This window comes from Psittacula echo (assembly GCF_963264785.1).
Source record: "Psittacula echo genome assembly, chromosome: 3".
Classification (NCBI taxonomy): Eukaryota; Metazoa; Chordata; class Aves; order Psittaciformes; family Psittacidae; genus Psittacula; species Psittacula echo.
Genome location: NC_137736.1, coordinates 68229802 through 68242015, shown reverse-complemented (window position 1 = coordinate 68242015; position 12214 = coordinate 68229802).

The following is a 12214-nucleotide window of genomic DNA, read 5'->3' as shown; positions in this document are numbered from 1 at the left end:
AGGCATTCTAGAAGTCATCATGGACTGGCCAGAGGGCAAAGATTTTGGAATGTCACCAGAGGAGGAGGTGATGCGTGCTGAAGAGTCCCCACCATATAATAAACTATCAGAAAGTGAAAAGCAGTATGCCTTGTTTACTGATGGGTCCTGCCGTATTGTGGGAAAACATCGGAGATGGAAGGCAGCTGTATGGAATCCTCAACGACAAGTTGCAGAAACTGCTGAAGGAGAGGGTGAATCGAGTCAGTTTGCCGAGGTGAAAGCCATCCAGCTGGCCCTGGATATTGCTGAACGAGAAAAGTGGCCAGTACTTTATCTCTATACTGACTCATGGATGGTGGCAAATGCCCTGTGGGGGTGGTTGCAGCAATGGAAGCAGAGCAACTGGCAACGCAGAGGTAAACCCATCTGGGCTGCTGCACTGTGGCAAGATATCGCTGCCCGGGTGCAGAACCTGGTGGTGAAGGTACGCCATGTAGACGCCCATGTACCCAAGAGTCAGGCCACTGAGGAACACCAGAACAACCAACAAGTGGACAAAGCTGCTAAGATTGAAGTGGCTCAGATGGACTTAGATTGGCAACATAAAGGTGAATTATTTTTGGCCCGGTGGGCCCATGACACTTCAGGTCATCAGGGCAGAGATGCAACATACAGATGGGCCCGTGATCGAGGGGTGGACTTAACAATGGACACTATTGCCCAGGTTATTCATGAGTGTGAAACATGTGCTGCAATTAAACAAGCCAAACGGTTAAAGCCTCTTTGGTATGGAGGACGATGGCTGAAGTATAAATATGGGGAGGCCTGGCAAATTGATTATATCACACTCCCACCAACCCGCCAAGGCAAGCGCCATGTGCTTACCATGGTGGAAGCAACCACCGGATGGCTGGAAACATACGCTGTGCCCCATGCCACTGCCCGGAACACTATCCTGGGCCTTGAGAACCAGATTTTGTGGCGACATGGCACCCCAGAAAGAATTGAATCAGACAATGGGACTCATTTCCGGAATAACCTTATAGACACTTGGGCCAAAGAGCATGGCATTGAGTGGATATATCACATCCCCTACCATGCACCAGCCTCTGGGAAAATCGAACGGTATAATGGGCTGTTAAAAACTACACTGAGAGCAATGGGTGGGGGAACTTTCAAGCATTGGGATACACACTTACCAAAGGCCACCTGGTTGGTCAACACCAGAGGATCTGCCAACAGGGCTGGCCCAGCCCAGTCAGAACTTTTACATATTGTAGAGGGGGACAAAGTTCCTGTGGTGCACATGAAGAATTTGCTGGGGAAGACAGTCTGGGTTATTCCTGCTTCAGGTAAAGGCAAACCCACTCGTGGGATTGCTTTTGCTCAGGGACCTGGATATACTTGGTGGGTAATGCGGGAAGATGGGGAAGTCCGATGCGTACCTCAAGGGGATTTGATTTTAGGGGAAAACAGACAATGAACTCAATTGTACGCTGTTGCCTGCTATAGTCCATCAACTAGAAGTCTGCAGGGCACCAGCGACTGGCTCTGACTTCCCTCCGACCATCATCCCAACAGAGAATGAACTTTGATAGAACCGGACGAGTTCTACAGTAAAGGAATGATCAGCATCAGCAGGCAACGATCCAACACTGCATACAGCTTCTTCTGCCCTGAAAGACTGTTCCAAGAGATGGAGCCCAACATCATGAACCGAATGGACTCAGTAGCTTTATAGGAATTGGTCCGTGCACTAAGATAACAGTGCACCGAGATGAGAGTGAGGGTATATGGAAAATGTGGGATCTGAGCATGACGTGAATGGTATGGAACAAGGGGTGGATACAGTCCTGGGTTCAGCAGTGGCAGTCAGGTTTTTTTTTTTTTTTTTTTTTTCCTTCTTAGTAGCTGTTGCAGCACTGTGTTTTTGACTTTTGGCTTGGGAACAAAAAACTGATAACACCGATGTTTAGACTGACCAAGGATTTTGTGAGTCTCATGCTCTGCCAGGGAGGAGGAGGGGCCGGGAGGAAGCGGGGACAGGACACCTGACCCAGACTGGCCAAGGAGGTATTCCATACCACAGCACGTCATGCCAGGGGATGTAACTGGGAGCTACCCGGAAGGGCACGTCCCCTGGTGGGTCGGGCTGTCTTTTCCGGCGGGCGGTATCGTATTCTCTTCCCTTGTTATTTCTCTTGTCGTTGTTATTGTTGGTGGCGGCAGTGGTGATTTGTGTTATACCTTAGTTATTAAACTGTTCTTATCTCAACAAGTGGGAGCTGCATTCTTTTGATTCTCCTCCCCGTCCCTCCAGAAGCGGAGGGAAGAAAGGGGGGGGGGGGGGCAGTAGACTGTGTGGTTCTGATTTACAGCTTGGGCTTAAACCATGACAACCGCCAAGGATGGAGCATTCATAACCTCCCTGGGCAACCCATTCCAGTGCCTCACCACCCTAACAGTAAAGAATTTCTTCCTTCTATCCAACCTAAACTTCCCCTGTTTAAGTTTGAACCCGTTACCCCTTGTCCTGTCAGTACAGTCCCTGATGAAGAGTCCATCCCCAGCATCCTTATAGGCCCCCTTCAGATACTGGAAGGCTGCTATGAGGTCTCCACACAGCCTTCTCTTCTCCAGGCTGAACAGCCCCAACTTTCTCAGCCTGTCTTCATACGGGAGGTGCTCCAGTCCCCTGATCATCCTTGTGGCCCTCCTCTGGACTTGTTCCAACAGTTCCATATCCTTTTTATGCTGAGGAAACCAGAACTGCACACAATACTCCAAGTGAGGTCTCACGAGAGGAGAGCAGAGTAGAGGGGCAGGATCACCTCCGTCGACCTGCTGGTCACGCTCCTCTTGATGCAGCCCAGGATACGGCTGGCTTTCTGGGCTGCGAGCGCATCAGCCCACCTCACAAGCGTGCCGAGGTCCCTCTGGATGGCATCCCTTCCCTCCGGCGTATCAACTGAACCATGCAGCTTGGTGTCACCGGCAAATTTGCTGAGGGCGCTCTCAATCCCACTGTCCATGTCACTGACAAAGATGTTGAACAAGACCGGTCCCAACACCCATCCCTGAGGGACACCACTCGTTACCGGTCTCCAGCCGGACATTGAGCCATTGACCACAACCCTTTGCGTGCGGCCATCCAGCCAGTTCTTTATCCATCGGGTGGTCCACCCATCAAATTGATGTCTCTCCAATTTAGAGACAAGGATGTCATGTGGGACAGTGTCGAACGCTTTGCACAAATCCAGGTAGATGATGTCAACTGCTCTGCCCCTGTCCATCAGTTTCGTAGCCCCATCGTAGAAGGCCACCAAATTGGTCAGGCAGGATTTCCCCTTAGTGAAGCCATGCTGGCTGTCACCAAGCATCTTGTTGTTTTTCATGTGCCTTAGCATGTCTTCCAGGAGAATCTGCTCCAAGATTTTGCCAGGCACAGAGGTGAGACTGACTGGTCTATAATTTCATTGGTCATCCATTTTCCCCTTCTTGAAAATGGGGGCTATATTTCCCTTTTTCCAGTCATCGGGAACTTCACCTGACTGCCGTGATCTTTCAAATATGATGGCCAGTGGCTTAGCAACTTCATTTGCCAGCTCCTTCATGACCCGCAGATGGATGTTGTCAGGTCCCATGGACTTCTGTACATTCAGGTTTTTAAGATGGTCTCAAACCATATCCTCTCCTACAGTGGGCCTAGGGTCTTCATTCTTACAGTCCCTGTGTCCGCCTTCCAAGACTTGGGTGGTGCGGTCAGAGACTTTGCCAGTGAAGACCGAGGCAAAGAAGTCATTAAGAACCTCAGCCTTCTCCAAATCCAGGGTACCCAGTTCTCCAGATATCTTCCGAAGGGGGCCTACGTTTTCCCTAGTCTGTCTTTTATTCACTACCTACCTATAGAATCCCTTTCTGTTATCCTTAACATCCCTAGCCAAGTTTAATTCTAACTGGGCCTTAGCTTTCCTAACCTGGTCCCTAGCTTCCCGGACAGCATCCCTGTATTCTTCCTAGGCCTCCTGTCCCTGCTTCCACCTTCTATAAGCCTCTTTTTTCCTTTGAATTTTCCTCAGCAGCTCCTTATCCATCCCAGGAGGTCTCCTGGCCCTCCTGCTGCACTTCCTTCTAGTTGGGATGCAACACTCCTGAGCTTGGAGCAGGTGATCCTTGAATAACAACCAAGAGTCTTGGGCCACCCTGCCCTCTAGGGCTATATCCCATGGAACCTTACTAAGCAGGTTCCTGAAGAGGCCAAAGTCTGCTCTCTTGAAGTCCAGGGCAGTGAGCTTGCTGCACGCTCTTCTCACTGTCCTGAGGACCTCGAATTTGATCATCTCATAATCACTGCAACCAAGGCTGCCCTGGAGCCTCACATTTCCAACGAGCCCTTCCCTGTTGGTGAGCATGAGGTCAAGCATGGCACCTCTCCTTGTCGGCTCCTCTATTACTTGCAGAGGAAGTTGTCTTCCACACAATCGAGGAACCTCCTGGTTTGCTTGTGCAAGGCTGTACTGTCCCTCCAACAGATATCAGGGTGGTTGAAATCCCCCATGAGAACAAGGACCTGCAAGCGTGAGGCTGTTCTTATCTGCCTATAGAGCACTTTATCCACAGATTCCTCTTGATCAGGCGGTCTGTAGCAGATCCCCACAGTAACGTCCCCCATAGCTGTTCTCCCTTTAACCCTGACCCACCAATTCTCTGCTGACTGCTTACCCATCCCCAGACAGAGTTCCATACTCTCCAGCCTATCCCTAACATAAATAGCAACTCCCCCTCCCCGCCTGCCAGGCCTGCCTTTTCTAAAGAGTCTGTAACCTTCCATTCCAACACTCCAGCCGTAGGAGCCATCCCACCATGTTTTTGTGATGCCTACTATATCATACTCCCAAAGTCGTGCACACATCTCTAATTCCTCTTTTTTTTTCCCCATGCTACGGGCGTTTGTATACAGGCAGCTGAGCCAAGCTCCAAATGAAGCCGGCTCATTGGCTGGAGCAGCTGGAATATCTCTGCATTGCTCTGAGCATTTATTGTAGGTGCTGGCAACTGACTGGGTGTGTTGGGATGGAACAATGCCCTCCTCCCCCAACACATCTAGTTTAAAGCATCCTTGACCAGTCTGGCAAGCCTCCTACCAAAACCACTCTTCCCCTTCTTTGTTAGACTAGCTCCACCAGCCCCCAGTAGACCTGGCCTACTAACTTGGGTCTCATGCTCAAGACACCCAAACCCCTGACTATGACACCACCCTTCTAACCATTTATTAACCTGGCCAATCCTCCTAGGTTTTTTAAGGTCCTCCTCTGTATCCTGGAGAATTGACGAAAAGACAATCTGAGCTCCAGAGCCCCTAACCACCTCTCCCAGGGCTCTGTAGTCCTTCTTTATGTTCTCCAGGCTACTTCTATCAACATCGCTAGCACCCACATGGATCACCAGAAGTGGGTAATAGTCTGTGGGTCTCACTACAGCAGGCAGCCTCTCTGCAACATCCCTGATCCGTGCCCCAGGTAGGCAACACACCTCCCTCAAGACTGGGTCAGGTTGACAGATGAGTGCCTCTGTCCCTTTCAAAGTTGAGTCCCCTACCACTATGACCTGCCTCTTTTTCCTGGCAGCACCAGTAGTGATCTTCTTTACCGGCGCACCAGCCGGTTGTTTCTGGTGCAAGTGCCCTTCCTTCTTAGCCCCCTGGAGGACAGCAAAGCGGTTCTGGGTGGGGACAACAGCTTTAGGAGGAAGCCCCTTGCTTTTAAATGTCCTCTTCCTCTTTTTTTTTGTTGTTTTTTGTTGTTATTATTTCCCAGCTTCCTGGGTTGACAGCCTCCTCCACTCCCCCATGAGCTTCAGGGGACGCTTGAGGCCCCTGCACAGTTTGGGTCTGGAGCAAGCATTCCTGCTTCCTCTCAGCTTCCCTGACATCTTGCAGCCTATTAACAGCATCCCGCAGCTCAGCCACCTCCACCAGGGAGCACCGACTGCAGCCCTGCCCATTGTGCACCGTTACCTCAGGAGACCAGTGCAGGCACTCTCTGCACTCCAAGCTCTGCACTGCAGCCTCCCCTCTCATCGGCTCTGTCTGGGTGCCTACCCTGGCCACCGCAGGGGCAGCCAGAGCAGAGCTCCCAGACCGGGCCCTGATTGTACTACGAGTACACCCCATTCGCTCGCCTGCCCTTGCAAACTGCCTCAACCCATCCTGGTCTCGCGCTCCCTAGGGCAGGTTTTTACCCAGTCAGAGCTGGTGCCACTCTTCGTGGCTCCGCCCCCTGTGAGTCCCTGCTCGCGTCCACTGAGCTGCCGGCTCCTGGGCAAGTCCTGTCGAGGACCTGGGGCTCCCTCGGTGGCTCTGGCTGCTCTGAGTTGAGGCTCCTGGACGCTGATCTCCTCCCCGCTCCGGTGTTGAAGGCGTCCTCTCTCGAGCTACTCACCTCAGCAATTCACCTTTTTTTTTTCTTTTGTAATTACATTTGCATTACTTTGGGTAGCACTAAACCAGGGCTTATTTTAACAGCATTTTAAGGCATTGCCTGCGATTCCTTTCCATTTAAATAGGAAAAAGAAGGGGAAAAAAGGTGTGTGCTGTAGTGTGAAGGGAAATCAAATCCTTGTATGAAGCTGTCACCTGGCCAAATTCCCAGCTCTGCGTGCAGTTCATTAACTTTAGAGCATGTAGTGGTACCACTACATCTGGTCCATCTGCCCTAGAGAGAATGAAAAATCAAGCCTCAAAGATGAGGGAGAAAAGTGAGGCAGTTGGTTAGCCAGAGGTATAATTTTGCTTTTGCAGCTATTGGCAAAGAGTACATGGGATGTCCACCAGGAGGACTGGCTGAAGTAATCTCCTGTTTCCCACTCCTGACTGTAAAAGAAGCCGAGCTCCTCTGGAGCTGTAACTATCATTTTCCATCTGGAAAAAACATTCTCTGATGGGAACAGGAGCATTTCCACTGCTCTGAATGGAGATTTAACTAAAACTCAGTGATAGTACTCACTACATGCTGTGCTGGTGAATTTGCCAACACTCGTGTTACATCTTGTTTGATCTCTACTCAAATTTTCCTATACACTGTCTGAAGAAGGTACCCTCAAAATTTGGTCCAAACTTAGCAGATGCAGTGGCTGGCTCCCAATGTTGTGATCTAGTGGGATGTAGCTGGCTGTACATGACTGCAGCCAGACTTCAGTAACCTGTAAAGGCATTAATCACAGCAGGAAATGTTTGCTCTCACTCTCTTCTTGCCAAAAATGTTGGATGTAGCAACAAGCTCGGATGGGAATACTCCTTACAGCTCCTTCTTCCTGTCACCTTTCCTCCCCCTATCTGTATCCTGCAGAAAAGATGTCTCTTCTTTCCCACAAGCTTCCATAGGCACTGGGACAGGCAATCAGAGAAATATGACAGCAGGGTGATGTTGCCAAGCCATGCATGACAGAGCATGTCTCCCTCCTCCCAACTTACCTGTTCTAAGGCCAAGAGTTCCCTTTGTCCTTGAGGAGATCCTTAGCAGTAGGAGGTAACTGCCAAGGAAGAGGCAACTTGAGATGGATGAATCTTAAGATGAACATCTACATAAACTGTGCACTGAATCACATTAGTATAGACATTTTCAGAAAATATTCTTAATGTAAAGTTTTTTTTATCACATTCCTTCAGCCATGCTCAAAATTATGAACTTTGGAGTTTTCCAAGATTTTGACACCTATGGGAAGAGCTTGTGTTTGTACTAAGATTTATTTTAAAACCAATTATGACTTTTAAATCTCTTTGCAGACAAGATGTTTTGGGGAAGACTTGGTCAGAAAGCTTATCACACCTACAATTACAATATTGGAACATTTAAAACTAAAATAAAATGGGGTTCACGCAACACTGAACAGTCCACATTTAAATCATTATTAGAAGGTTACCTAACCCCTCAAACTGTTGATTCTACCCTATTGACTTGTTGCAAAGGCTGCTTCTAGCCTACATGCTTTTGATTATAGTGATATTATGAGCACCATGTGAACTAGCACCAAGCGGGGAGTAAGAAACTATTGCTGACAGAAACTGATCTCAGGCACTAAAGGAAAATAAAACATTATTTTCCCCTTTAAGCAACACTCCTTCCTTTTGCTTTCTATGCTGTGATTATTCATTGTGTAAATACAAGTATAAGAAATGCTACACAAGGTATATTACACTTGCTAAACCCTAAACCATGTTGGTACATTCTTGAAGCACTGCAGCATGGACTGAAAGATACTGCTCCAACAACTCTCATCATTCATGGATCATTGACATGATAGACCCTAATGGCTCCCTCAAAGCTATTACAGTGTGTTATATAAATGTGAGCCCTTAATCCATGGATCATTGGCATGATAGAATGCAACATTCTTTCAAAACCCTTGCAGTCTATCAAGTGAATGTATACTATTAGAGATCTTTAATTTGTGGATTATTGCTACAATTGATCATTACACTTCCTTTTGGGCTGCTATGGTCTATGCCACTAACATCTATTCAGCAAGCAATAATCAGTAGATAATTGATACAAGTATTTCCATCTGTTTTGCCAAAAGAACTTGCACAGCTGAGAGATCTCTCATCATCTCTTCTAGACTCTTTAATTCTTTAGTTCAATAACTTGCGTTTTCATTTCTTTCTTTTGCTGCATTATCAATTGTTTATGCAAACAAACAAGTTCATGCGTTCAAATGGCATTTTACATTCATCTTAGTAAAATGGGGCTTCAGCTTTTACTTCTGTTATTTGTGAGATTAAGCAGAAAATGACACAGGCAAAAATTTGTGTTGTGGCTTGCAAGTGTGGCCCTGAAACTCCTTTACTCTGTGAACACAGACATTATTATATTTTGGGTGGCAGAGATGGTAAAAATGTTCATGAAAAACCCATGTTTCATTTCTTTTATGCATATGTCCTGGTTTAGCAGTAGCAGTCATTTTTTCTACTGGTGCAGTGCTGTGTTTTGACTTTCGACCTGGGAATAATACTGATAAAGCTGATGTTTTCAGTTGTGGGTCAGAATGTTTACCCTGAGCAAGGACTTTGTGAGTCTCATGCTCTGCCAGGGAGGAGGAGAAAGTGGGAGGAAGCAGAGACAGGACACCTGACCCAAACTGGCCAAAGAGGTAATCCATACCACAGCACGTCATGCCCAGGATGTAAAACTGAGGGTCCCTGGAAGGGCTGGATGATGGCAGGGTGGGGGTGAGGTACCGGTTGGTGAGCGGTTGTATTCTCTTCCTTGTTATTTCCTTTATCATTATTACTATTGGTGGTAGCAGTAGTGATTTGTGGTATACCTTAGTTATTAAACTGTTCTTATCTCAACCCGTGGGAGTTGCATTCTTTTGATTCTCCTCCCCGTCCCTCCAGAAGCGGAGGGAAGAAAGGTGGGGGGGGGGGGGGAAGTGGACTTCGTGGTTCTGATTTACGGCCTGGGCTTAAACCACGACAGTTCTTTTTGGCGCCCAACGTGGGGCAGGAAGGGTTGAGATAACAACAGATCTGACTGAGGCACAATGCTGATTTATTGGTTCTCAAAGTCGTTCTTTTTGATGTCACAGTTTCAGTGTGCTGTAGCTTACTTAGAGCCGGTATTTGCTGTGTTAGTGTTTATCAAGTGTGGGCCTTGGGCTAAGGTTCTTGTTTCACTGTACTTCATGGTAATGGCTTGTAATGCGGGCGGGCTCCAGCAGCAGGGCAGGATGGACGTGGCCGTGGACTTGTACCTGGCCGTCCCGCTGCTCTTCACCGTCCTGGCCCTCGTCCTCGCGGCCGTCTTTGTGAGGCTGCGGGGAGCCGAGGGGGAGCGGCTCCGGGAGCCGGCGGCGGCCGAAGCGGCCCGGGAGAGCGGCTCCGGGGACCAAGCGGCGGCTGGAGCGGGGCCGGAGGCCGGCAGGGAGCGGCTGCCAGTGGAAGAAATGGGGGCGGTCGAGAAGGGAAAGGAGGCAGCTGTCGAGCAGCGAGAGGAGGCGGCGGCGGAGCCGAGCCCCACGGCCGAGCCCAGCCCCGCGGCGGCCGAGAGCATCCCCCAGCAGCCGCCCACCGAGCCCCGTGAGCCTGAGCCCCAGGAGGATGCAGGAGACCCCGCAGCACTTTCCAGCAAGGCAGAGGAGGAAGATCTGGACTCAGAAAAGGAGAAGCTGGTGGTGAGAGAGCTGGCAAGCATAACAGCTACACCAGCCCCAGTGACAAGTACAGCAGCAGCATTTGAGAGTTCTGAAGGTTTTGAATGGCCTCTGGGTACCCTTGGGACCTGCCTGCTGATTGTGATGGGGATCACCATGTTGGCACACACACAGAGTGTGTTCTATCCACAGCCATTTTGTCTGATCCCGAGAGTTAAGCAGAGTCAGGTTTGGGTCTTGTCTGGGTTTAGACAATACAGGGGGACCGAGAGGTTTTCCCCAAGGCTGGACAGCCATGAGTGTCACGGTGTGTGGGACAGCATGGGCGAGTATCTAATCCACTGGGCCCCTCCAGTGCTTTGGAAGCGTCGGAGATGGAAGGCAGCTGTATGGAGTCCCCGACAAGTTGCAGAGACTGCTGCAGGGGAGGGTGAATTATTTTAAGCCTGATGGGCCCATCCATCAGGGCAGAGATGCAACATGTAGATGGACTCATGATCGAGGGGTGGACTTTGCAATGGGCCTCTCCTGCTCTGAAAGACTGTTAAAAGAGATGGAGCCCACCATCATGGACCGAATGGACTCAGCAGCTTTATAGGGATTGGTCTGTGCACTAAGATAACAGTGCACTGAGATGAGAGTGAGGGTATATTGAAAATGTGGGATCTGAGCATGACGTGAATGGTATGGAATAAGGGGTGGATACTGTCCTGGTTTAGCAGTAGCAGTCATTTTTTCTACTGGTGCAGCACTGTGTTTTGACTTTCGACCTGGGAATAATACTGATAAAGCTGATGTTTTCAGTTGTGGGTCAGAATGTTTACCCTGAGCAAGGACTTTGTGAGTCTCATGCTCTGCCAGGGAGGAGGAGAAAGTGGGAGGAAGCAGAGACAGGACACCTGACCCAAACTGGCCAAAGAGGTATTCCATACCACAGCACGTCATGCCCAGGATGTAGAACTGAGGGTCCCTGGAAGGGCTGGATGATGGCAGGGTGGGGGTGAGGTACCGGTTGGTGAGCGGTTGTATTCTCTTCCTTGTTATTTCCTTTATCATTATTACTATTGGTGGTAGCAGTAGTGATTTGTGGTATACCTTAGTTATTAAACTGTTCTTATCTCAACCCGTGGGAGTTGCATTCTTTTGATTCTCCTCCCCGTCCCTCCAGAAGCGGAGGGAAGAAGGGGGGGGGGGGGGGGGGAAGTGGACTTCGTGGTTCTGATTTACGGCCTGGGCTTAAACCACGACTAGTAATGAATGCTTTTAAATGGACTTTCTCACACAATTTCTCTATTAAAATTCCTGAAGTTATCAGCTTAGACCCTATGGATTTGTAGTCTTGCGATTAACCTTTTAATGTTTAACTATTAGAAAAGTTCTTATTGTAGCTCAGTGGCATTCAGCTATTTCTGGCCTCTAAGTAATAAAATAGCTAAATCTCACCCCATAAATCCCCATAGCTTACATTCTTGCCTATTCCTGGTAGCATGGTAGTAATAGGTGGTTGGAGTGGGAAAATGATGGACTGAATAGTGGCTAAAAGCACCACATCTCCCAGACTGCTAGGTAGCAAAAGGGATGAATTCAAAGCTCTTACGTTGCTTGGATTCCTGGCTGGGACACAGCTGCAGTGAGCTGGCTGCTTATCTCCCTGTGAAAACTTGTCTTTCATTTTCAGCAAATCATCATTTCTGAACAAAAGAAAAAGAAAAGAAAATTTTCCAATCATCTGTTTTTCCTCTTGCTGAGTTCCCTCTAACCATGGTTTATCCAAGACCCTTGGATGGGTCCAATTCGTATCAATAAGGTATAAGTCTAGTACTGCTGCAGTGACTGCAGAATCTCAGTTTTCATTAGAAGATCTTTTTAGCCTTAGTGGCTGCTAAATAAAACTTGGAATGTGAACTGAATGCAGTGGCTTTACTTACAGCTGCTTGAGACACGAAAGAAGAGCAGCAGATGGTGAAACAGCAGTGGTTACTAGAGCACAAAGCTAGTGAGAGAGCCGCTTGCTCCCACACCTGCAGAAATAGGCATGGTTCTCATTTTCTAGGGGGTGTAGGGGGTGTGAAAGAAAGGCTGG